This window comes from Cotesia glomerata, linkage group LG2, assembly GCF_020080835.1.
Source record: "Cotesia glomerata isolate CgM1 linkage group LG2, MPM_Cglom_v2.3, whole genome shotgun sequence".
Lineage (NCBI taxonomy): Eukaryota > Metazoa > Arthropoda > Insecta > Hymenoptera > Braconidae > Cotesia > Cotesia glomerata.
The window spans coordinates 8,924,690-8,951,728 of NC_058159.1; the positions used below are offsets into that span (position 1 = coordinate 8,924,690).

The 27,039-nt window shown below is 30.9% G+C and overlaps 1 protein-coding gene across 4 annotated transcripts in view; it reads right to left on the reverse strand.

The window, feature by feature from the left end:
• Positions 1-27,039, reverse strand: part of LOC123259806 (semaphorin-2A) — a 735,036-nt gene that overhangs the window by 456,078 nt on the left and 251,919 nt on the right. The window contains exon 1 of one of the 4 annotated variants that reach the window (XM_044720524.1): positions 21,401-22,578. The exons of the other annotated variants lie outside the window; for them this stretch is intronic. The gene's annotated coding sequence lies outside the window, so the exon portion shown is untranslated. Of the gene's footprint in view, positions 1-21,400; positions 22,579-27,039 lie in introns of those variants that run through there. 4 annotated transcript variants of the gene reach the window in all.

Below are 27,039 nucleotides of genomic sequence, written 5' to 3' on the forward strand. Positions count from 1 at the left end.
TTCGCTCGTTCGCTCATTCGCTCGTTCGCTCGTTCGCTCGTTCGCTCGTTCGCTCGTTCGTTCGTTTCAAATATGATCTGTAAATCGAAGTGAACAATGTAGCTTGTTGTGAGTTTGAATGAAGATTTCGAGAGATTGACAGTGGATAGATTGTGGAGAGATAGTGGACTGTATGATCGAGTGATGATTTGAATTTGAGATTCTGATTTCGAAGGTGTGCATTGATTGGATGAAATTTATGTGAAGTAAAAGAGTGAAAAGAACTCGGTTTGAATGATTGCTTTGTGTAGATTATGTAATATTTTAATCTCAATAATTGTGTGAATTTTATGTATGTAATGGGATGCAACTCAAGAAGGGCTCAAAATAACACTGCACATGAATAGTTTGAGAACTTGCTCGTGAAGTCTCAACTCGACTCAAACTTAGTATTCGTATTGTATTATGTAAGGAATTTGAAATATGCGCAGCATCATAATGAGCGTATTGTGTCAGAACTCAGAAAGGGCTCAAAATAACACTGCACATGAATAGTTTGAGAACTTGCTCGTGAAGTCTCAACTCGACTCAAACTCAGTATTCGTATTGTATTATGCAAGGAATGTGAAATATGCGCAGCATCATAATGAGCGTATTGTAATTGAATATGAATTGGAACTAGTAACTCAGCTCAGCACCGGTGGGCGGTTTAGGGCTGACGGCCGGACCGACATCCTCCCGACGCTGAGGGAAATGTTGTATTGAATATGTATGCAAGTATAAATTTGATTCGTACCTTTTTGGTATTTTAGGTTTACTAAAATACAATATCATGTGCTGCTTGAGCTCTTAAATGTCTGATGAATGTATTAATGTAGCGGTTTAAGCTCGTGACTGTAGAGTTCTGATAATGGTGGTGAATCAACATCGTGGTGAACTTCAATCACAGATTGATGAAAAGACACTGATATTTCACCTCACAATTCACTTTAAGTGAAACTCAGCGATTAAATGAGGTTAATGTAGATCGTAAAAATTGGTACTTAGTTGAAAAACGAAATGCTAAGAAAGAGGATTCGATTTAAACTTGGAACTTGACTGAAATTGACGTAGTTGTCGCTCGGAGAGATCCTTTTGGACTGACTCTTTTGGTAGTATTTTAAGCACAACAGAGTACGGAGACTCTTTTCATTTTATTATTGGGAGTACATTTCCAAGAAATGTTGTTAAGAAAAATACGTTGACAAAAATATTACACATATAAAAAAAGGGAAAGTTAAAACGGAAAATATTTTAAATCGAACCAGATGAGCGCTCGGGTTACGAAGAGAACAAGAGACTGCATTTATATGACCTCAACGGACAGAGTCATAAAAGTAGGTACTTGAGTGTAGCGACCCGCATGCATGTATCCAAAACTCACAGCCGAGAGTAAAATATTTAAAGATTTTACGTTTATTTTTCACATACTGAATAATTTCAAAAAAATTAGTAAATATTATAAAAAATGAAATAATTGATTAATTGTGAAATTAGCTAAGAATTGAACAATAATCGTTGAACCATTTATAACTTTAGACTTTAATTTTTTTTTAAATCTTAAGAGAGAAGATAAACAGTGAGTTTGAAAAATATCGTAAAAATATTTCTTACCCTGAACATAAATTCTTAACCTACCAAATTTTACTTAGCCTTTAAAATTTTCTGATTTATCCTTTGCAATATAAATTTTAAATTCTTATTTTAAAAACTACACAGTAAAAAATTTTTCGTCAAATTTAACACAAATAATTGTGTTACTAACCGTTTTTACACAAACTAATGTTAATTCCACATTCTAATGTGTTAAATCAACACCTGAGAGTATGAAATTCTACACACAAATTTTTACACTTTACATAATGACGAAAAATCTTTACTGTGTAATACGTTAACTTGCTTTACTTTATAAATTATGAACTTTTACTTGTTGTTAGAAAATAAGCACGTCAATCATTATCATTTTACCAGTTTATGTAAAATTAATATTCTAGAAGAAAAAACGTTATTTTTTGAATGAAGGAATATTAAAAACAGACAATTTAAAATTTAACTAAAAAAAAATTTACTTATCCTCTAGAACGTCACTCAAACTGATATTTGTAAACGAAACAAAAACTAGTGTATCACGGTGAAAAATATTGAAGCGATAGAATCAGACAATTGGAAGTACTATTAACGAGATTGTCAATGTTGTTATTGTTGACTTTTTTATATAAATGCCAATTCATTCCAGTGAAATGTGACATTAATTGCCGCATCGTGCTACAACCCTATTATTCGTGTCACATCGCGCAATCAGTTGGGGAAATTGTCCGATATTTTTATTTGTGTGATATAGAACGATTATTTTAAACATTAATCGAACATATTTATAACCATTCAATTATTCTGTGCTCACTATCACATCCCATATCACTGAAAAATATTTGCAACAATGATACAATGATGCTATAAAGCTTCGGCAAATCAACAAATATTTTTAGCGCACATTTGATTCCTTCTATTTTCAGTCCTATGCAAAAGTGTTTCATTCAACAAAATCACATCAATTGACACAAATGTTGTATTAGTGCTGGTTACAAATAAACCGGTGTTAAATTGATTTCGCTTATTGGTACTGATTCTGTAAGCGATGTATTTGATATGATGTTTACCACAGTAGACACCAAATAGTTAAATATTTGTCCATACGACAAGTATTGACACAAATATTAATTAAAATCTTTTGATTTCATTTCAATAAAATATTTTACACTGTTTAATAGACAGATGCGTTATTTTCTTAAACGCTTAAATTTTATGCTAACAGTTATCATTCATAATTATTTCATAGCTTATAAATTTAACAAAAATTTGAACGTTACTATCACAGTTTTATCTTTAAATAACACATCGTATTCCAATTTCATAAATTTTATATCACATTTTTTAAAATAAGCTACAATTGACATTATTATGTGCATAATTTTACTACTTTATAATTTCTTCCGTTAGTATACAGGTTTCCTAACCTCACTATCCTCTAGATAGCAACGCGCGTATTGCTATAGTAGCAATATCGTATTATATCCAACAGAAAACTTTTTTTTCAGTGTGTGATTTCTTTATATCTATTTTCATGGAAAAATTTTACGTTATTTTATGAGTAGCGCTTTATTGTGTTATCTTTTTACTTAATCGTCACTCTACACTTGACAGTTTTTGGTAGTATCTATAATCAGCCATATCGATGTGAGGTTAGTTCAATCAAGATAAAAGAAATTAATACAAGTAGCTTGTTTTTATGTCAACATCTCTGAAATAAAATATACACTGAAAAATAAGTATAAGTTCGTTGTGTTTACTTTATTTTAATGCGCTGGTTTCTCTACAATACGAATACGAATTAGTGTGGTACTAGATAAGTATCTGAATCATCAAAATACTCAGTATCGATGTAGAGCTTATAGTTTCTGAACAATACTATAGTAAGTCAACAGTTAAAATGATGAGAAAGTTTCCGCACATAAACTTACTCATATGTTTGTTTTGCTCAATGGAGACATTTGAAATTGGAATAGACTTGTGGGCTTGATCTAAATTATATTATCAGTTCGAGTATATGTAGATACTCTGTTACTTGCATTGTAATTACTAATTACTAATCTTTAAACAATTTGAATGATTTGGAGAAATTTTTTAATTACAAATAAATATATAGCAGTCCACAGACATATTTCTTTCGTTCCATAAACTTTAATTAGAGAGATTAATATAGTTTTCAAAATTATTTTACATTAAAAATGTTCTTCATTAGTTGATAGTTAAAACATCAATTGCAATATGTTCAGTAGCTAATAGTGAAAAATTGCAAAAAATTATATTATTATTTTCTTTATCATGTCTTCTACACGGAAAAAACGAGATTTAACTGGTTTCCATGTTGGACGGAACCTAGTTCCATCTATAGTGAAAAAAATTTACAAATGGTTACTACTTCTATGTAGACTGTAGTAGCTACAGTTTCCGTTTATTTCAGTTCAATAATAAGTATATGTATACTTATTAATATATACTTAGTATATACTTAATAAGTATATACTTATTATTCATTCATATTATTCATATATATTTGATTGCAAAATGCACTTGAAAATGATAATATAAAAATAGGTACTATCTGCAGATAGATTCTAGTTAAATTCCAAATGGACGCCACTTTTATGTAAGATGGGACTGACGAGCATGCGCGCGGTACTGACAACCATCTGAGACAAATAAATCTCAGATGGCTCTGAGCCCCATTTCGGATTGAACTGAAATAAACGGAAACTGTACCTACTACAGTCTACATAGAAGTAGTAACCATTTGTAAATTTTTTTCACTATAGATGGAACTAGGTTCCGTCCAACATGGAAACCAGTTAAATCTCGTTTTTTCCTTGTATCATACCTTTTACTTTTCAATTTTATGAAATCGAAAAATGGATCTCACATGTATTGGGTTGAACTAAATCGTATGAATTTGAAGCTTATAAAAGTTTCGCTGTGCTACCGAAAAAATATTGTGGTGAAGCTAAAACGTCGCATTAGTGCATATCTTATACAAATAATGCTATATAGTATCAAAATGTATCGACGTCTGGCTTATATATTTTTTTTTCAGTGTATCATTATGTCTTTCATAAAAAAAATTTTTTTTTAAATCTTTGTCAATATTTTTGATATTAATTATTCCATTCATAATGATTATTAACAAACTGTTTAAAGTATAAGTACACAGAAAAAAAAATTTACTTGAATCAAGTAAATAATTTTGAAAAACGTTATTCGCGTTCTTATCCATGGTTTATAATATATAAAATCAGTTCTTATTTTCAGGATATTTAATATTTGATGTTTATTTAATTTTTATACAACGTTTCGCCACTTTTGCAACTTCCTCAGGTACTCAATTATAAACATCAACTGTTAAATTTATGTATAATAATCTCGGCATTCATACGACTGAAAATTTCTTCTGTTTTTAGTATCATCTAACAATATTTACAAATAATATAAAATTGTCAATTATTAATCAAATAAAATATGAAAATATAACTTTTATAATTTACAATAATTTTTCACACCGTCTAAATTAATCTCCAAAACACAACCGATTTTATAAATTTTGAAGAACTTTATCTTCTTGATTTGAGTAGCAAAATTCTTAAAATAAAAAATTTTTCTTGGTTTAAGTAAATTTTACTTGATTCAAGAATTTTTCGTTTTAATTCAAGACAATGAAACTTCAAAATTATTTTCTTGGTTGAAGAATTTTTCATTTAATTCAAATAAATTTTATTTTCTGTGTAGGCCATATTTACTGCCTGGAAAAAATGTCAAAGTTAACTTCTCAATGTCGGGTCTAGCGAAATGGTATTTATTTTTTATACATTCAAAAGGTACGTAATTAAAAGGAACTTCTGAAACTAAGAAATTGAGAACAAAAATTTTTCTTTCATCAAGAGAAGAATTTATCGAGAATTTATGAATGGACTAGTTGACCTATGCCTGAGAGAAAAAAACCATTTTTATTTTATTAAGTTCTGCATAGAACATGAAACAGAAAGGAGAGTATTTGTAAACGGTCAATCAACGGCTGGTTGCACGTGAATAGTTCAAGGGAGAATATAATAATGGAGCACAAGCAGTACCACCACTATTACCCAAGAATCGGACACAGAAGAGGGAGAGAAGAGTCTCCCCTAAGGCAACAAAGACGCAATATTTTACAATATCAATCATAGCTTGCAATAAACCGTCGGTGGGGTTGCCAAGAGACAGAAGCGGTTAATGGTGCTATTACATCTAAGCCCGGCACGAGGCTCACATGCCGCGAGCGGGGTCGATGTCATCGCAATGTGCTACCAACTATATGACTTATGACATATCACGGTCGCGGTAGTCTCCTGCACCACCACCACGTCAGAGTACCTTCAACTGTTACACATATATATAATACGCGGATACACATCTACATTCCCCCAACCACCCCAGCTCTAGGTTTCGTATAGCTCCAGTTTCAGCACATGCTCGAGATGCCAAAACCCATGGACTTCTCTACCATAATTCCTCTCTCTAACCCTATCTCTCTCTTCACCTCGTCTTCTCATTGCATCACGAGTAGATATATATAGTTGAAATGAATATAAGCTCTGCTCAATGTTCAATGCAGCTAGACGATTTATCGGCAAATGTGTTACTGTCGACAAATCGACATATGCTATTATCATTATGACGCTTGCGTTCATTTTTGATTTCAGTATTTTATTCACCGTAGAGGCATTGATTGATCGGTGTAACGGCCTCTATATTGGAAATAATTTTATTTAATTAACAAACTGTCAGTTTATATGTTAAATACTGATGCGTTGAAATTGACAAGTTTTCCTATTAGTTTCGATTGTTTAGTAATATGTAAAATAAACGGGATTGTTTTATGAATAAATTGAAGAGTTATTGATGCAAATTACATTAATTGAAGAAAAAATTGTTCAAATTTTTTATTTATTTTATTTTCTCTGCTTTTGAAATCTGCTTAACTATTATTCACTCTTTTTTGTCATCCTTGTAAAGTGAATAAGAAATAATTACTGCAAATTAATAAATTAACTATTTAATCGTAATATTTAGTAAAAGTTTTAATGAATCTTGATTGGCGCCCAAATGACGGACTAATTCAGCCTGCTGAAGTATTAAAAGACAAACTTTTATTTTAAATTATCTGAAAATTAATTTATTAAATAGTTAATTAAATTTTTTACACACGAATTTTACGAAACTCATCTAATTTTTTATAAAAATAAATAACTAGTCTTATCTTAAGAAAAGATTTGTAATTTTAACAAATTGTCTTATATCTTGATAATTTTTTGAAACAAATTCTGATTTAGTTTTGAAAAAAGGCTAAAAATTTAACACAATTGCTATCGCACAAGGTCGCACTATCCTTGCAGCGTTCGCGATGTTATTACAGTCAACGCTCTCTGCATTTGACTCGCCCGTACAGGACCATTCTCTGTACTTGACTCGTCCTTGTCCATAAAAGCTGTGTAAAATCGTCAAATATAGAAAGCGGTCAAATACAGAGAGCGTTGACTGTATTATTGATTTATATTAGGCAGATCATGTACGGCTCAAATCATCGTAATTTTTAACAAAATCCTCATATCCTAGTAACTGTATAATATCTTAGTCTTTGAGAATGTTTATTTTTTTTGGGGGGTGGGGGGGGGAGTTACCATTTTCGTAAAAATTTTATGTAAAATGTACATAAATAATAATTAACAATTAATACAACTTTTAATTAGATTGGATGATAGCTTACGATGAAAAAGGTTTCTGGAAATATTTAATAATAAATATTGATGCTTGCATAGTTTTTTAGTATTATGTTTATGCACATAAAATTTTTCATAGCAGGTCTATTTCTACTACAAGCTGAAACAAATTATTTAAAACGTAAATGAAGAACAAAAATGAAAAAATAATTATTTATTAAATATAAATGGACGGTATGTAATTATGGACTGATGAATTATGGTTGATAATAATTATTAATGAAGTTTAAATGAATTGTTGAAAGTAATTAATTATACTTTCAATTTCAATTTATCATCAGTGAATAAAGACTAAAATAATGAAAACTTTTGAAATTAAAGATAAAGTTTATTATTTAGAAGAGGATTAAGTAGTTGATGTAACTTTAGTCAGGATTTATTAATTTGAATTGGTGAATATACTTTTCTTGTGACAATTTGAGTGTCTAATGGTTTGGGATTGTATGAAAACGTTGGAAAGAAGACAATAGATGTACAAACTATGTGACAGTATATCCTAAAGATTGAACCCGCGAGAACGCCGTTCATTTTCGCATCTCTACAACTTGAAAATTAATTACCCAGTTGTCAGGTACAGACCACAAGAGTTTTAGCTTGAATTCGAAAGACGAGGGTGAGGCCTCTTCATTATTTTTCAATAAACTTGCCGACTCGAGCTTTGGGTTAAATGGAAATAGTTCTTCTCTATTTTTATATTCTTCTCTCATCATCCACGCTACCTCAACCTCTACCTTGTCTGCTCTTCTGCACTTTTTCTCTGTATTCGTAACAAAAGGTAACTTTACAAAAACTCGTTTAACGAATTGTCAGTTTGAATACTGTTGGAGAAAGCCAGTGAAATTGGCAAACTCAACAACTTTATGTGTATATCAATTTCTATAGACATACACACATACATAGATTCATTTGTGCTGCACGTATGCTAGATTATGTGTGTAAGAATGAATTTTAGATCTACAGATTGAGATAGTTTTCAAATAGATATTTGATATATATCAAATTAATTTACAATGGAAAAAATCAAACTATGGAAAAAATCCTTCACTATTGTATTGATTAATCTAGTTATTGCGCGCACCAAAGAGAATACTTTTTTTTCATATGTGAAATAATTAATGAAAGTATCACATCATAAAATTCTATATAAATGGGTGGTCCATTAACTACAATGTTTTGTTTTTATAACAAATAATACTTTGTGCAGTGCACTTCTAGATTTTCCTAACTTTTTTGAACTCACAATAAAAATTGAACTTTATTGTGTTACCAGTTGATTATCAAAATTAAAGTCTTTGATATTTATAACACTGTACTGGTAGAAAGGTTAGCTTGACTCAACACAAAAATTCTATAACCAAGACTGCGAGAATGGAAATATAAAATTTCTAAGGACAAGAGAAAAAATTCTTGAGTAAAATATTTTTTTTTAAACCAAAAATGTTATCTTAGCTCGAGAATTTTTTCTTTTGACTTGAAAAATTTATTGTTTTCCTTATTATAAAATGTCTTTTTTTTTTTAGTCAAGCTAACCTTTCAATCAGTGGAAAAAAAACTACTTGATACAAGAAGGATATTGTCTTAAAAATTCCACTCTTGTTATAAATTGTTTAGTTCGAATTTACGCAAAAAATTTGCAAATTGAATCTAGAAATTAACTTTTGGATGACCTTGACTTCGCTTCGGCCAACAATTTCATGTGATCTGCGACATTTCTTATTTCACTAGCCTAAGTATGTAATATACTATTTCTTGAATCACGTACACTGAAAAAAAAAAAATTAACTTGATTCAATAGAAAAATTTTTGAACCAATAATATAATTTTGAAGAGGGTAATTGTCTTCACGGAGAAAAAAAAACAACACTGATTACTATTTTGTGCAGTACTCAGTACTGTTTTAGAAGAAAATGAGGTTAAAATGTTTGGGATAGTAGAGAGCGCTACATAAAAACTACTGACTATTGTCTGCACACTACTGAGTCGTGTTCTGGCACTAACCAGTCGTGTTTCGTACAGCACTCACTACTGACTATGAACATTTTTCTGATATTTGTATGAAACAGTAATCATTGCTGTTTTATTTTCTCCGTGTTGAATCAAGACGAAAAATTCTTGAACCAAGTAAAATTTCCTTAAATCAAGAATTTTTCTACTCAAATCAAGAATATTAAGTTCTTCAAAATTATATACTTGATTCAAGAACATTTTTTTTTCTGTGTAGTTTTTGTTTCAGTGAAATTTGTTCCATTGAGGAAGCGGATGTTAAAAAAAATTGACTCAACTAATGATTCTTTAACGAGCTCTCGTTTTTCCAAAGTTTGAAATGTTGAAATTTACAGGAAAATTTTTTTTGCGACTCCATTGATGTTTTTTTTCGTTTTTATTTACATTTAATTATTTTCTAAAGATGGCAAGTTTAATTTCCATCTAACCATCAATACATTGACGTGCAAATTTGCGAAGAAAAGATACAAAAAAATATATAATATAGTATTTTCTAGCGCATTACATCATCACTCATGCAATTTCTCCACTTATTTTCATCGCTGATGTTGATTATCAATCGATACTACGATGCTATTATAAGAGCCTCGATGTTAGTTCGATGATAAGAAATTGCAGCAATCGATTCCACTAAGTCAATATTTTTTACAAACATTACTTATTCCGTGAGGTAATAATTTTATTATCAGGGAAGTAATCTAAACTATCTTCGAGAGTATTCCAAGAATTAATAACGATAAAAGGGAGATACTATTATCTTTAAATAAAATGAAAGTATCAATGTGGACCAAATGGTAAACGCTGAAACGGATGATAGAAATAACCGTTGTGAAAATATAGGAAAAAAAAATATTTCACTCTCGTTATACCAATTAGCAGGAAGCAAAGACATAATTATTTTTACTTTGTACAAATATACACGGTCTGTCTCACTTTCTCAATGTCGCTTTCTATAATAATCGCATCTGCTTTGAGACTCAGGGGAGTTGCGCTTCGGACCTTTGAAGTCTCGGTTGATTAAATATATATGTTTTCAATGAAACCACCCTTTAACTGTACTTGCAGGAGATTACGCGCCTGAGCTTCTCAGATTGGACATCTCTAAGATGTTTATTGCCTCGATCTGAACATCAGTAACTACGATAAGATTTATGCTGTAGTATACTGCTATTCAATAAGAAATTTTACGTAATTAATTAAAATGGAAGTTTTAATTAGCACCGAGATTTTATGTTTTCTTAAAAAAACAAAAGAATTTCCTTTTAAGGTCTAATTTTATTTAACCCATTTTATTTTTTTTTTGATTTGAAAAAAATAAAAAAGAAGAAAAAATGAGAAAAAAAAGATCATTTCTTTTTTCGATCTACACTCATAAAATAGTTAACTTGATTCAAAGAAAAAAATATTGAAACAAGAATATCAATTTCGAAAAAAATTGTTATTTTTTAAGAGAAAAAAATTAGGAGAACGGTTGACCCTAAAGGCCATCCCTGCAACTTTCCGCTAACTCCATACCTAAACGCTTAAAATTGCACTTATTACGTTTTTGAGCTCGTCGAGCTCAAAAATATTAATTTCGTGTCATTTTGTTCAACGAAATTTTCTAAGCTCTATCGAGAATTTCAAAGCACAAACTGCTCAGACTAAAAATTTCATAGAAATTCTGAAAAAAAAACATTTTTTTCAATTTTTTTCGACAACGATATCTCACTAACGAATCAACCGATTTTGGCCGGGTTGGTGGCGATCGACGTGGTTTTTTGAGGTTAAGAGCTGAGTAGTTTTTGGAATCGATCGGTAAAGCCGTTAAAAAATTATTGCAAAAAAACCTTTTTTTGAAAATTTTATTTTTCAAATTTCACTAAATCTAGCGAACCAAATCGATTCAAATTTTTTCGAAATTTAATGGCAATAATAATATTTGGATCGTCATCTATTTCGATCCGATCGGTGGAGCCGTTCAAAAGTTATAAGAAGTTTACACACACACACACATACACACACACACACACACACACACACACACACACACCATCGCGGGAATAGTCAGGGAAGTTTCCTTTGACCTCAAAACGTCGAGATCTGATGAAAACTCGATTTTTACAAAACGGGGTAAAAACAATAACTTCCTGATTTTAGAAAATTTTTAATTTTTTTGACGGGAAGTTAAAAAAATGTATAACAAAAAATAATTTCTTAGCTTGATAATTTTTTTTCTTGGTTCAAGAAAATCATTTTCTTTAAAATGTTAATTGAAGATTAAATATTTTTTCTCTTGTGTTAAATTAACTTTTTTAATCAGTGTATGAAAACGTCAGCTCATTTTTAAAAAATTATCTGTGTAAAAAAAAACTAAATTTGGATTTACAGATTATAATGATAGCTTTTTTTGGATAGAAAATAATTTACATAATGTAAAGACTACATTATCATAATGAAACTTAACTCTATCGGAATAATTATTCGAATATATGCAGTGATTATTCAAATTTATGCTAAGACATTTTTTAATTACAGAAAAATTATATTTACAATAATTCATCAAAATGTATTCTTTTATCGGTTAATTTCACAACAATTGTAAGTTTAGGGTTAAATGAGGGTTTTAATTCATTTATTCATGTAGTAAATTCAGAAAAAAGTACACGCTGCCGGATTTTTACCGTCGTTACAATTATTCATCAAATATTTTAATATTTTATGAGTGATTGAAATTGATTTTTAAAAATAGAAAATTATTTTTCTTTTTTCGAACAATAAAAAAATTTTATTGAAGTTCATGTTTTAAAAAAAAAAAAGTAATTTTAAGTATTCAAGTAAACAAACCGTTGCTTCCAGAAAATTTTACTTACGTTTAAAACTCTTATGAGATACATATTTTTATTTTTGAGCTGTAAATAAGGATGTAAGCACAGAGCTAAAATTATTAAAGCCATTTAACATTTTAAGGCTCTAGATCTTGTTCCATTTCACCGATATATAGTATACGAAAAAGCTCTTTATTTATAACATGTTAACTTACATATATTTAAGAGCAATAAAAAGAAAAAGTATTTCATACAAAACTTGTGGTAGCAATATTTTTTATGCGCTTAACCCTATAAGACAAAACCGTTTCGGGTAATATCACACGTAACAAGCGATCGGCCTAGAGTTTTTTTCTGGTATTTCCAGACCATGATGATCATGCCACGAATTTTCTACAACATAAAATCGACGTTAGGTCGATGGCTACGACAATTCATCGCCCTTTTTTCTTCTACATACATTACCCGCCTTGGATACAAATTTGGCTGGCAACTCGAAAGGTGACGATAGAAGAGTTATGGCTCACCCGTGAGGTCATACTACATTTTTTACGCTTCCTATTTTCTTTCTAAATTCACCCTCCTTTTTTTTTTCTCAGCTTTTATATTCTGAGGGTCGATCAAAATTGATAGCAAAATTTTTTACTATCGTCTTTTATTATAATTGCGTATTTTTAAAGTTATTTTACTTCTTTTCTGACAATTTTACCGAAATAAAATATCAACTCATTTTTAACAATATGCAATTTTAAATAGTTCATCTTTCAAATTTCAGGTAAATTTTTAACTTCCCACTAAGAAAATTGAAAATTTTCAAAAATCGGGAAGTTCTTGGTTTAACCCGTTTCGCGAAAATCGAGTTTTCATCAGATCTCGACGTTTTAAGGTCATAGGAAGCTTCCCTGACTCTTCCCGCGATGGTGTCTGTGCGGCTGTGTGTGTGTGTGTGTGTGTGTGTGTGTGTGTGTGTGTGTGTGTGTGTGTGTATGTATGTATGTTTGTATGTATGTATGTAAACTTCTTATAACTTTTGAACGGCTCAGCCGATCGGATCACAATAGGTGGCGATCCAAAAAGTATCATTGCCATTAAATTTCGTAAAAATTTGAATTGATTCGGTTTGCTAGATTTTGAGAAATCTCAAAAATAAAATTTTCAAAAAAATTGTTTTTTTTGGAATAACTTTCAAACGGCTCTATCGATCAACTCCAAAAACTAATCCGCTCTTAAGCTTTAAAAACTACATCGATTGCCACCAGTCCCGTCAAAATCAGTTGATTCGTTCAAGAGTTATCGAAAACGAAAAATTTCGAAAAAAGTGTTTTTCTCACATAACTTCGACATTTCTCTTTGGATCGTTTTTTATGAAATATAATAATTATTAGAACCCAAAAAATCACGTCGATTGCCACCAAGAACGTGAAAATCGGTTAATTGGTTCGTGAGTTATCGTTGTCGAAAAAATTCGGAGAAAGTGAATTTTTCAAATTTCTCTAAGATTTTCGGTTCGATCAGTTTATGTTTAAAAGTGTATCATAGAATTGAAAAAACTGCGTGGAATACTGCCAACCGCGTGAAAAACAGTTCATTCATTCAGAAATTATTGCAGTTTGAAAATTAAAAAAAACACTGTTTTATTAAACTTCTATCAGATATTTGAGCTCGAAGAGCTCCATAAGCTCAGAGAACTCGAAATAACATACAAATTATATTTTTGAGCTCGAAGAGCTCAAAAACGTCATCAGTGCAATTTTAAGCGCTTAGATATAGAATTACCGGGAAGTTGCAGGGATGGCCTTTAGGGTCAACCGTTTTCCAGATTTTTTTACAATATTTTATCGGCAGATTTTTTGATTTTTTAGCATCCAGATGTGAGCAGAGCATTCGAAAATGACAGTTAATAAATAATGCTTGATATCAATTGTTATAAATATTTTATTGACAAATATTGGTAAAAGTAAAGTCATTATAAAAATATCTAAAAAAGGACCCACGCTTTTTCACGATGAAATGCATTTTTATTATACATCAATCATCACTCTATTTTTATTTTAAACTTATTAAAAATTATTTTTTACATTCTAATTTGGTATTTTGTTAAATCGTGTTTTTTTAAATTTATTACTTATTTTCTACTTTTTAGTTCGATTGACTTTAAAGCGGGTATTTCGGTTTTACAAACTATATATATAATTTTTTTAATTGTAAAACGTACAAAGCTTCTTAATTGATCCTGCCAGTAGTCATATGCTTGTCTCAAAGATACGACTATGCATGGTTTAGTACACGCTTTAGTACTTCGCGCAAGACACTACTGTGTCTCCGGACATAAGAAACCATTAATCCTAAAAATTTTGGTCAGAATGACGAGACTAACTCATCAAATTATTGTATTGTCATCGGTCTTTGATAAATGTGCAAAGTTTAAATTTAATCCGACGTTTTGAACTGGGTGAAAATCACGTTCAAAGATTCCGTTACATACATAGATGAATCAATAGATATAGATTAGGGTATGCCAAAATGTAACTTCCATGGAAAACCTTTTAAAATTGGAATTTTGAGTTTCGCTTTTAACAGGAGCTGTGTTTGGGCATTTCCTGAGATATTTTGGGGTAAGAGGATTTATTTGATGCTCATAGAATTTTTAACAGGAGCTTTTCTCAGGAAATGCCCAAACACAGCCCCTGTTGAAAGCGGAGCTCAAAATTCCAATTTTAAAAAGTTTTCCACGGAAGTTACATTTTGGCACACCCTAATATAGGTACTCGCAATGCTAATAAAAAGAATCGTATTATAATAGAAATAAAATAATAATAGAACTTATATCACAAATAAAAATTACCACAATCACAATATATATCACAATATATTATACTAATGAATTAAATTAACAGTCATTGCAAATCAACCTTGAAAAACCAAATAAATACAAAACCGTTCTAAAGAAATTCAATTTGACAAAAAAAACACCTATTTCCTTAAGGAAGTTCGAGCGATTCTAATGTAAAAAATAATTTCCAACTTTGAGCTTTGAAATTAAATATACGTATAAATAAATACGTCATCTATCTAATCCCAAAATTTTAAAAAGATTCACCGTTTAGTTACTTAGATATTAAATTTTAAAAATCACATATTTTATCTCCTTATACACGGGCTCTTATGGCGGACAAACTTTTGTCGAGACTAATTTTTTTTTTCAATATTAACCTTCCAACTTTAACGGATAAAAAACTATACACAAGAAACTTGGATTATTGCAAAATATAAAAACAATTTAATAATAATACATTACCGGTATAATTTTTGAAATATTTAAAGTCAAATTTTATGTTTGTAACTCGTTTACCGTCAGCTATTTATTCGAATAAAGATTTGACAACATCGCGTCAACAGCTGAGAAAAAACAAAAGGATAGAAGTATAGTTACAGAGAGAGAAATGTTTAACTCACACATTCATCCACGTCTCTGTTATGGGTATAATCAAGCGCGCTATTGCCAAATCTGTTTATTTATTCCGGCAAGTAATAAATACGAAAGTCATTTTATTACTTTACTTTATTAAATAAGTAAAAATCATCAATTATTAAATTGTTTAAATTATTTTAAATTAAAATAAAGAATTTTGACGAATATCGGGAAGACTAAAATTTTAACATTATTTTGACTCATTAGTTACGCTCGAACTTCCTTAAATAAATAAACTGGAAACTTAATTGTCCTCATATATTTTTAATAATATGGATGAGTAACAAAATAATTATGTTTGTCATTTTAGAAGGTTATGAAATATGTCAGCGCACTCCACTACTGCGCAACGTAGAGCGCTCCCAACTATACCGTTTATCTCTCAGAACAATCCCGTTGAGCTCTGAGAGCTCAACAGCATTGAGTTATCAGAACTGAATAAAATTTTCTTACTCTAACTCTATAACAAACAGTAAACTGTGTATAGTTATGGTCACTCTACAATTTAGTTCCCAGAACGAAATTTTTTTTTCCGTGTAATAAGAAAAAAAGTGATCTTCGTATTTTTATGATTGTCAGTTTGTTCATAAAATAAATCAAACTTAGTTATTTAAGTAATTAAAATAAATCAAAATGCTGAGTTATTTCAATAATTTTCAAAACAATTCCTTGAAAAAAATTTTTTGATTAATACATGGCCTGGTTTGGTCATGTATGGTTATATATTTATGCTATCGAATTGATCGATTCGTATCGCAAACCGAATCGTAATATTCAATTGGATTCGATTGATACACTGTCCGCACACCCCTAATAGATAGCAAGGGTCCACTGTTTGCTTTCATTTACTAGTGGACTGGAGTATTGAAGCTCTATACTGAGTTTAGGGTCAGCTTGTGTTAATAAACAGATAGTCTTCAACCAAGCCCGTCAATCTAGTCTTACTGATCATGAGTTTGCTGAGGTATTCAGGACTGGATTACCTACCATTAATATATGGATACTGTATTTATGACTTAAACTTCGAAGACTGGCTCAAAATTTAATAAAAAATATGAGTGATCGAAAAATATTGTGTCTCTGAACCGTAAGAACAATTTTTCTTATAATCTTGGTTTATAAAAAATAACTAAAGTTTGTGTTATCTCATGGAATATGTTGTTCTGAAAACAAACCATATAAACTTTAGAATCATTATTTGTATTCAAGTTTAAACAAATTTTCGGGTTTCTATGACTCCCTGTAAGCTTCGAAGGTTAATACAAACTATTTATATACTTTGATAATTATTTTATTGTGTTGGTAAAAAAAAATTTTGAAATTTTGAATAAGGTATAATTAAAAAAAAAATTTTTTTTGTATTTAATTTTGAATTTATTTAATCAATTTTTTTTTTGTTAATTTATAGTTCTATTTATCAATCATATTTGACAATAATTATTGAATAATTAAGACTACTAGCTACCGTGGTTATTTGCTAAAAATGAATCTATAAATATCAACTTTGAAGAAAGGAAAAAAAAATTAGAAAAACGGTTGACCCTGAAGGCCATCCCTGCAACTTCCCGCTAATTCCATACTTAGGCGCTTAAAATTGCACCAATGACGTTTTTGAGCTCTTCGAGCTTAAAAATACAATTTATGGGTTATTTTGAGCTCTCCGAGCTCAAAGAGATTTATTTCCTATGCGTTTGAGCTCTTCGAGTTCAAAAGTCTGATAGAGATTTGATAAGATACTATTTTTTGAATTTTTAAACCGCAATAACTTTTGAATGAATAAACCGATTTTCAAGCAGTTGGCGGAATTCGACGCAGTTTTTTAGGCCTCATAAAGAATCCTGAAGTTTAAATTGATCGCGCTAGGAATTTCGGAGTTATTCCGAAAAAACACTTTTTTCGGATTTCTTTCGTTCACGATATCTCTCGAACGAATCAACCGATTTTGACCGGACTGGTGGCGATCGACGTGGTTTTTTAAGGTTAAGAGCTGATTAGTTTTTGGAATTGAACCATGAAGCCGTTTAAAAGTTATTCTAAAAAAACCACATTTGAAAAAAATTTTTTTTTCAGTTTTTTGAAGATTTCTCAAAATCTATTGATCTGAATCGGTAAAAATAGTTTTCAAAATCTAAGTTTGGTCAAGCCCTTTCGAATGGCACCAACCGCGATGAAATCGGTCAAGCCGTTCAAAAGTTATAAGCGGTTCACATACTTTCACACACACACACACACACACACACACACACACACACACACACACACACACACACACACACACACACACACACACACACACACACACACACATACATACATACATACATACATACATACATACAGACACCGTGACAACCTCACGGGGATAGTCAGGGAAGCTTCCTGTGACCTTCAAACGTCGAGATCTGATGAAAACTCGATTTTTGCAAAACGGGGTGAAAACAATAACTTCCCGATTTTTGAAAATCTTCGATTTTCTTAGCGGGAAGTTAAAAAAACTTGCACTAAACGAACTCTAATATTGACCAATGAAGCACGAAAAATGGTGGTACTTAAAAAAATCTCCTAGGTCGTAGGTCGTAGTCTCAATTACGAGTGTAACTAATGAGTAACCAATCATTCTGTTAGTTACTCGGCGAATAGTTTTTCTCAATTATTTCTACCTATCTGCACCAAATCGATTTAGCCAGAGCGGTTCTATGAGAGTTCACCGCCGACCACTGGGTGTCTATCGTGTGCCTCAACAGTTTTACCGGCACTAAGTAATCGATTTTACCCATTTGTAACTGAGCAAACGGGACTCGAAACGACCAACTGAAAGCGATCAAAAACGCGAGAAAGAAAATGAATAAAAAAAAGAAAAAAAGTAACCGCTAAATAAACGAATCGCAAAAAAAGAATAAAATAAAACGCAAAAATATTTTGCCACCCTCACTTCACATACACCTACACTGGGAGTTGAGTTGAGTAGAGACCCGCAGGTGCTCTCATGTTACTGTCATGCCTCTGCACGAGCCTCTACACCCCTCACTCGTATTTCCAGTGAATATGGGGAAGAGAAGTAAAAAGAGACAGAATAACGTGGAATCACATGGCATAATCATTAAAATCCCATTAATTATCATCTGGAAAAGTGTTCTCACCCCTCTAAAGTGTTATCACGCTTTGCTCTTCACTCTGAAATATTCAAATCATCTACATACAGGCCACACCCTCACAAACATATCACATTGGGGAATATCACAATTGTTATCAGTTATCAGTTATCAATTAAAGATTTATAAATAATAAATTCTTAAGAGCGCTTATGAGCTACGATAAAGTTAGAGATGGGCGACATTAGTAAAATTAACATCGACATCGAACTATCGATAATCATATTTTTTTTCCAATTAAACTTGGTGTTTTTATGAAAAAAAAAAAAAAAATAATAATTTTCATTTATGATAATAATTTTCAGTTTATCACTGAGCAAAAAAATACTTTTACTCAATTAATAATTTTTTGGTTCAAGAAACTCGCTGACGATCAAATATTCTATTATTAATTAATAATTTCTGAAGAGAAGAGCATCAATATTTATCTTTGGATAACAGATAAACAAAAGAACAGCTTTATTTAAATTAAGAAAGTATTATTTCAATCAATACAACAATTTCTTGAGCTAAGAATATATATTCTTGAAAATTTTCAAGAACATATATTCGTGTATCAAGAAAATTTTCTTAATAAAAATATTTTTTTCTCAGTGTAGAAGTGATTTAAATAAGTTACTAAAAGTTTATGATTCAAAAATTTAATTCACGCTCGCCTCGGTGGAATTTTCTGAAAAATAATCGATTAAATATATCTAATTAACAAAACATTGATGGATATTGCTCATCCCTAGCTAAAGTCAAACTTTTTATGAAATATATTAAAATTAATAAATTTTTATGAAATTTTTAAAACTTGCGAAAAATCTTAAAACATATCAACAATCATACAATGATTGATAAAATTTATCTATTTATCCCAAAAATTATTATAAAATATTAATGAATTTAAATTCACGATCGATCCGCTCCTTTGTAGTTGCCTATCAAGTTTAACAACACCGTGTTTTTTGACTACTCTCAGCAGTATATCGATGTACATTTTTTGATAGGTTCAATAATATTAATTTTTATCACCAACAACTTTTTGAAATTATCAATAAAGACTTTCATTTTTTAAGAGTAGATAACTACATACAATAAAATTTTTCGTCAGATTAGCGCACAAATTTGTGTTAATGACTTTGTTTACACAAACTTAATGTTAACTTGGCACAATCTGTGTGTAGCAATAAAGTAACACAGCTCTGTGTTAAAAGTGATACAGCTTTGTGTTAATGTAACATTAAAAAAGTGTTACTTAAGTATCGAATAACAAGCGATTGTGTTAAGCAGGTTCGAGCAAATCTAATGTGAAAAATAATTTCCTATTTTGAGCTTTGAAATTAAGTATACGTATAAATAAATATGTAATTTATCAGATTATCATCTTTTATAATTTGTATAATTTGTACCACTGAGTTTAACTCTTAAATTTTTAATGCTCAATTTTTATACTCAAATTTATTTTTTTTTTCTTGTATTTGTCATAATTGTATTCCAAAGTAAAGTAAAGAAAAACGATCAATTCTTAATATCTAATATTTTTGAAATTTTATATTTTCATTAGTCATACGTGTACTTTTATTGTAACTCTTTTTGTATACTTTTGCCATCTGGCTATACTGCCTTGGCATTGAAATTAAATAATAAATAAATAAATTTATTTAATCGCAAAATTTTAAAAAGATTCACCGTTTAGTTAGTTAGATATTAAATTTCAAAAATCATATTTTTTATCTCCTTATACACGGGCTCTTATGGCGGACAAACTTTAGTCGAGACTTTAATTATTTTTTCCAATATTAACCTCCCAACTTTAACGAATAAAAAACTATACACAAGAAACTTGAATTATTGTAAAATATAAAAAAAATTTAATAATAATACATTACCGATATAATTTTTGAAATAATTAACGTTAAATTTTATGTTTTTAACTCGTTTATCGTCAGCTATTTACTCGAATAAAGATTTGGCAACCTCGCGTCAACAGCTGAGAAAAAAGAGAAGGATAGAAATATAGTTACAGAGAGAGAAATCTGTTTATTTAATTCGGCAAGTAATAAATATGAAAGTCATTTAATTACTTTATTTTATTAAATAAGTAATAACCATCAATTATTAAATTGTTCAAATTATTTTAAACTAAAATAAAGAATTTTTACGAATATTGGGAAGACTGAAAGTGAAAAAAAAAATTTAAACATTATTTTGACTCATAAGTTACGCTCGAACCTCCTTAAATCAACACATTAAAATGTTAAATATTCGATACTAAAATTTTTACACTTTACACAATGACGAAAAATTTTTTACTGTTTACACAATTAAACTTATCAAAACTAAAAATTTTTATCATCTATCGAGTCCACACATGAAATCCTCTTCAAAAAAATAATAATTCTATAATAAAATAATTAAAATCTAAGCGTCTGACATAATAAAGAGTTAAACTACTGGCACTTATTCTCCAATTCCCACTTACGCCGCTTAAGTAATCGGATAAAACCTCGGTAATAGCAACAGCAATAACAGTAGAGTAGAGCAGAGGATCTCTCAGTTCTCAGCTGGTTAAAAGCTTTGAAGAAAAACAAAACTGACCTTGAGGGAAAAGCCAGCATAATCCTTTGGGAGCCGGAGCGACGTCACTTATGAAATCTCGTAGTATCCAAGAATTTGTAGTATCCTATCCATGTAGTGGTAGCAGCGGCAGTAGCTGGCATCGTAAAGTGGTAGAGTATGCAGACTCTCGCACTCACACTCTCCTCTGTTACCGGAGTAGCTTAATTATGCAATGTTTGTCGACCGCCACGCGGGTACTCTCTGGTATGATTAATTAATTATGTAACCTAATCAAAGCAAAGCATTGCCAACCCGTAGCTAGCAACTACCACCATTACGACTGTATGACTACTAGCTAAAATTATAACTATAACTACTACAACTATGATGATGCGTCAGATTCCCTGGTGATATTACTGAGCAAACACACGGGATCAGTAATACTAATTCGTGATTATTCACCACGCGAAAGGTCAATTCTTCATTAACTGTCAGTTGTCAGTCATTCATTCATTTAATCAATTAACAAATTGAATGTGAAGACTAACTGCTATTAATTAAACAAAAAACACTTTTAACACTTGCTTTATTGCTCACTTCTTAGTCACCAAGTGAAAATAAAAGCAGAATTTTTAATTTGTAATGTACTTTTTGAACATCTGTATTGAATTAAGTAGTAATTATTATTATTGAGCACACAAAAATTTGCTGTTTGTTGTCGGCAAATGAGTGTATTTTTCGAGAGCAAATGAAATTATCCAGCATATACGCAACGAGACAGGTACGTAGAATTGTTTACTTGTGGAGAGAGTAAACTCACAAGGGAGAAGGACAAGGTCAATTTTGAATGTCGAAGAGAGCCTTCTACCCTGTTTTCACATCCCGCAACACATTCACCGAGGTGAATCACCAGCACATGTACACTCCGTAAATATAACTACCATCTACAATGTTTATTTCATAACGAGTTACACGGATTTAAATGTTTATTATTATTAAAATAGCTCTCTCCGACCACTGTAACTTTAGTGATTTTAATTCACAATCAAGTGAACAAAGTTTACTGAACGGGGATGAAGGCAAATTTTAGCCCACTGATTAATTAATAAATTAATAATAACTGTTTTAAATTAATTACAAGGAAAAGTAAGTACTAAGAAGAGCATACTGCCGGTGAATAGACAGAACGCGGAGTAGATAACCACAGTGTCGTTGCCTACGGATCGGCCCGGTGACTGAATTCGCCCTCTGGTCTACTCGGGTTAAGGGGAATACGCACCACGACAGAGCACTGGGAAGGGCGCGAATCCAGTGTCTAGTAGAGGGGTATCAACGGAGTACTATAACTAAACGAATACACCCACGTTAAGGCACATGCGCACTAGGGTACAAATAAAATACCCATCCTGGAGTATTCTGCTTCCTATTCGTATACACATGCATATCTATATATCTATGTATGATTTTATCTTTCATTCTCTTTCTCTTTACTGTTTCGTACACACATCCCTAGCAGTTTTTCTATCCTCTTGTACTTAGTGAGTATGACTCTCTTGACTCTCGACCATTTTATACCATAACAAAACTCTTGTGTAACCTTGTTGACTCAGTGTATACGTTACGTACCTAACATAATCCTATACATATAATATGTGTATACTTCTAGTGTACAATATGATCGGTCATTTTCGTAGCACCGTTACTATACGGACAATACGCGAGACATGTAATTTCACTTTCTACGAGACTTTTATGTGTGCAAATGGAGTTTTTTTAACCTTTGTGTAATTAATTCGGATGCTGACCTCAGTTGGTTGTAATTATAATAGAGCTCGGTTATAAAACTCTATTTAATTGTATCCGGTGGTTATTATTTTAATTATTTTTATTTATTGAATTTCTTCTCTGTAAATTAAAAGTTTTATTCAACAATCCGTAAATTAGTATAGATGAAGGAGTAATTTTGAATTAAAAATTTTAAAATGCTTTTAGTTAGATCAATATATTTCATCTGAGTTAAAACTTATTTTTAAGTAAAGGCAATTACTTAAATGTTTCATTAAATGGTTGCACTTGAAATAGTACTCATTACGTCATACTAAAAAGTAAAAACATTCTAAGTTCGGTTGACGATTCCTCTTTACGTTATCCTTTTCAAACAAATATATTTTACTCTCCTCTTATAACTTCTCAGGTACACATGGATCCATGATACAGATATACATGAATATATACTAATAAGTGAGTTAGCAATGAGTTTTAACTGTGATAAAAAATGTCTTCTTATAGATAAGAGCTTTTAAATTAAATTGCGAAATACTGCAACCTTGAGTATATATAGGGGAGGGTGGGGCAAGACGGCCCACCTGGGGCAAGAAGGCCCACCTCAAAAATTGACCAGAAATTTATTTTTCTAATTTTTTCTTTAATCACCACAAATTCGGGTTATTGATGCATTTTTAGCCCTACGCGTGAAAACAAAGGCAAAATGACCCACTAAAAAGTTCTGAAAAATAAGTTATCTTATAATTTCATAACCTAATCATGATTAATAAAGTAACAATCATATTTTTCAGCTGATTTTATAGATTTAGGGCAAAATAGACCATTCGAAAAAATTGTAAATAACAATAACAAATTTTTTATTTAATAGAAAAATAACAATTATTAAGATAAGTTATTTCATTAATTTATAATTCGTAGTGAATTCCAATAATTTGTTACATTAACCAACAGAACAATTATTATTATATATAACACTAGCTGTTACCCGCCCGCTTCGCTGGGCACTTTATAGAATTGCATTTTTAGATCTAGACTTGAAATTTAATTGAAGTATTTTTAACTTCGCGCTAAGAAAATAGAAAATTTTCGAAAATCGGGAAGTTATTGATTTTACCCTATTCAAAAATTATTACGGTTTGAAAATTCAAAAAATAGCATTTTATTTAACTTTTATCAGACTTTTGAGCTCAGAGAGCTCAAAAACGTTAATAAGTGCAATTTTAAGCGCTTACGTATGAAATTAGCTGGAAGTTGTAGGGATGACCTTTAGGGTCAACCGTTTTCCTAATTTTTTTGATTTGTACAGATTCCAAATGAGCATTGAAAGTTTTAGTTAAAGTCATTGCAAATCTCATAAGTGAAGTTGAAATTTATCTACCTTCAAGTGCGACGAATTTTTCTGTTACATAAAATTTTCTTAATTACATCCATTTTTTATAGAAAACAAATTTAATATGTTTTTTACGAATTCTATTTAAATAAGTATACACGAAGATTTCTACCAAATTTGAAGTCTGTAGGAACTATAGCTAGGAAATTTGAAATTTTAATTGTTAATATCTACCCCTGCAATCCTTATTTAGGTCGGGTTGTCGTAAAATCCTCATTTAGATTACTTCTACATCACACATAGAAGACTCCTACCGAATTTTGGAGTCTGTAGGAGCTATATCTCAGAAATTCACAATTTTCATTATTAACACCCACCCCCGCTATCCATATTAGGAGTAGATTGTCATTAAATCCGCTCTTAGATCATTTCTCTATCACATTCAGAAGATTCTTACCAAATTTGGACCTTATAGGAGCTACAGCTCGGAAATTTTAAATTTTCATTGTTGACATTTACCCCCGCAACCCCCTGTAGGAGTGAGATATATCATTTAGAGTTATTATAAATGAATCCTCACAATATTCACAAATGTAATTATCCGCAAGGTAAAAGCCCCAATAGATGATCATGTACCAGTATATGATCACTCCATGTATTTGTATACCTATATTTGTGATCATCTATTGGGGCTTTTACCTTACTGTACTTGGTAATAGGTTTGTAGGAAAAATCATTTCACTCAATTTTTTTTTCTGTAAAAGTAGGGGATCTATTGGTATTATGTTAACAATATTTTTCCTGAGTAATATAAAAGTGAATGCAGATGTCCAGGAGAGAAATAAAAACATTTTTGACGTGAGAAACAATTTTGCCATGAAAAAAAAAAATTTTTTTTTGGAACTTTGGAAAAATTCCGGTGAATTAAGTCAAAGTTGGACGAAAGTATAAATCCACTTGATAGTAGAAAGCCACAAAAAATAAAAACCAGCTTAGGTGGGCCGTCTTGCCCCACCCTCCCCTAATTATACATTATTGAGAAAAATTTCTTTCAAATTACTGATTTTTGACTTCCTGCTATGAAAATCAATAATTTTCAAAAAATGGGAAAATTACTAGTTTCACCTGACGAGGATGCCTCTTCGCGCGTGTGTGTATGTGTGTGTGTGTGTGTGTGTGTGTGTGTGTGTGTGTGTGTGTGTGTGTGTGTGTGTGTAACTTTTGATCGGGTTAACCGATTAAAACGTGGTTGGCGGCATTCGAAAGAGTTACTTTGCCATTAGATTTAATGTGGATTTAAATCAATTCGGTTCAGTAAATATCTATTAAACTAATTAACTAAATTTTGAACTAATTTTGAGCTCTCAAATACGGGGAAGTTGCAGGTATGGCCTTTAGGGTCAACTGTTTTCCTAATTTTTTATATAACTTTGAATTTTCTTTTTGGATCACTTAGCGAGTAAGAAATATTTTTTTTGCGCTTAAAAAATTGCGTCGATTGCCGCAAACCGCATCAAAAACGATTGATTCGATATCACAATTAAAAATTTAAAAAAAAGTAAATTTTCAATAACCACTAGATTTTCGAGCTCGAAAATGTAAAAAAGTTGTGTTTTAAGGTTCGAAGAGATCAAAAGTTCGAATTAGATAGTTTCTCGAGTGTTTTGAACTCGTACTAAGCGAAAAGTTCCATGGATGGCCTGCAGAGTCAACCGTTTTCCAGATTTTTAACTTCCCGCTAAGAAAATTGAAAATTTTCAAAAATTCGGAAGTTATTGGTTTTACCCTGTTTTACAAAAATCGAATTCTCATCAGATCTCCACGTTCTGAGGTCCTAAGAAGCTTCCCTGACTACTCTCGCGAGGGTGTCTGTGTGTGTGTGTGTGTGTGTGTGTGTGTGTGTGTGTGTGTGTGTGTATGTAAGTATGTAAACCTCCTATAACTTTTGAATGGTTTCACCGATTTCATCGTTGTTGGTGCCATTCGAAAGGGCTTGACCAAACGTAGATTTTAAATATGATTTGGATCGATTCGAACCGGTAGATTTTGAAAAATCTCAAAAAAACCACAAAAATTTTTTTTTTCAAATGTGGTTTTTTTGGAATAACTTTTAAACGGCTCTACCGATCGATTCTAAAAACTAATCAGCTTTTAACCTTAAAAAACAACTTCGGTCGCCATCAGTTCGGTCAAAATCGGTTGATTCGTTCATGAGTTATCGTGCAGGAAAGAAAACCAAAAAAAGTGTTTTTTCAAAATTACTCTGAAATTTCTTGTTCGATCAATTTAAACTTAAGGATTCTTTATGAGGCCTAAAAAACTGCGTCGAATTCCGCCAACTGCTTGAAAATCGGTTCATTTATTCAAAAGTTATTGCGGTTTGAAAATTCAAAAAATAGTGTCTTATCAAACTTCTATCAGACTTTTGAGCTCGAAGAGCTCAAAAGCATAGAAAAGCTATCTTTTTGAGCTCGGAATTTTGAAGAGCTCAAAATAACACATAAATTGTATTTTTGAGCTCGAAGAGCTCAAAAACGGCATAAGTGCCATTTTAAGCGTCCAG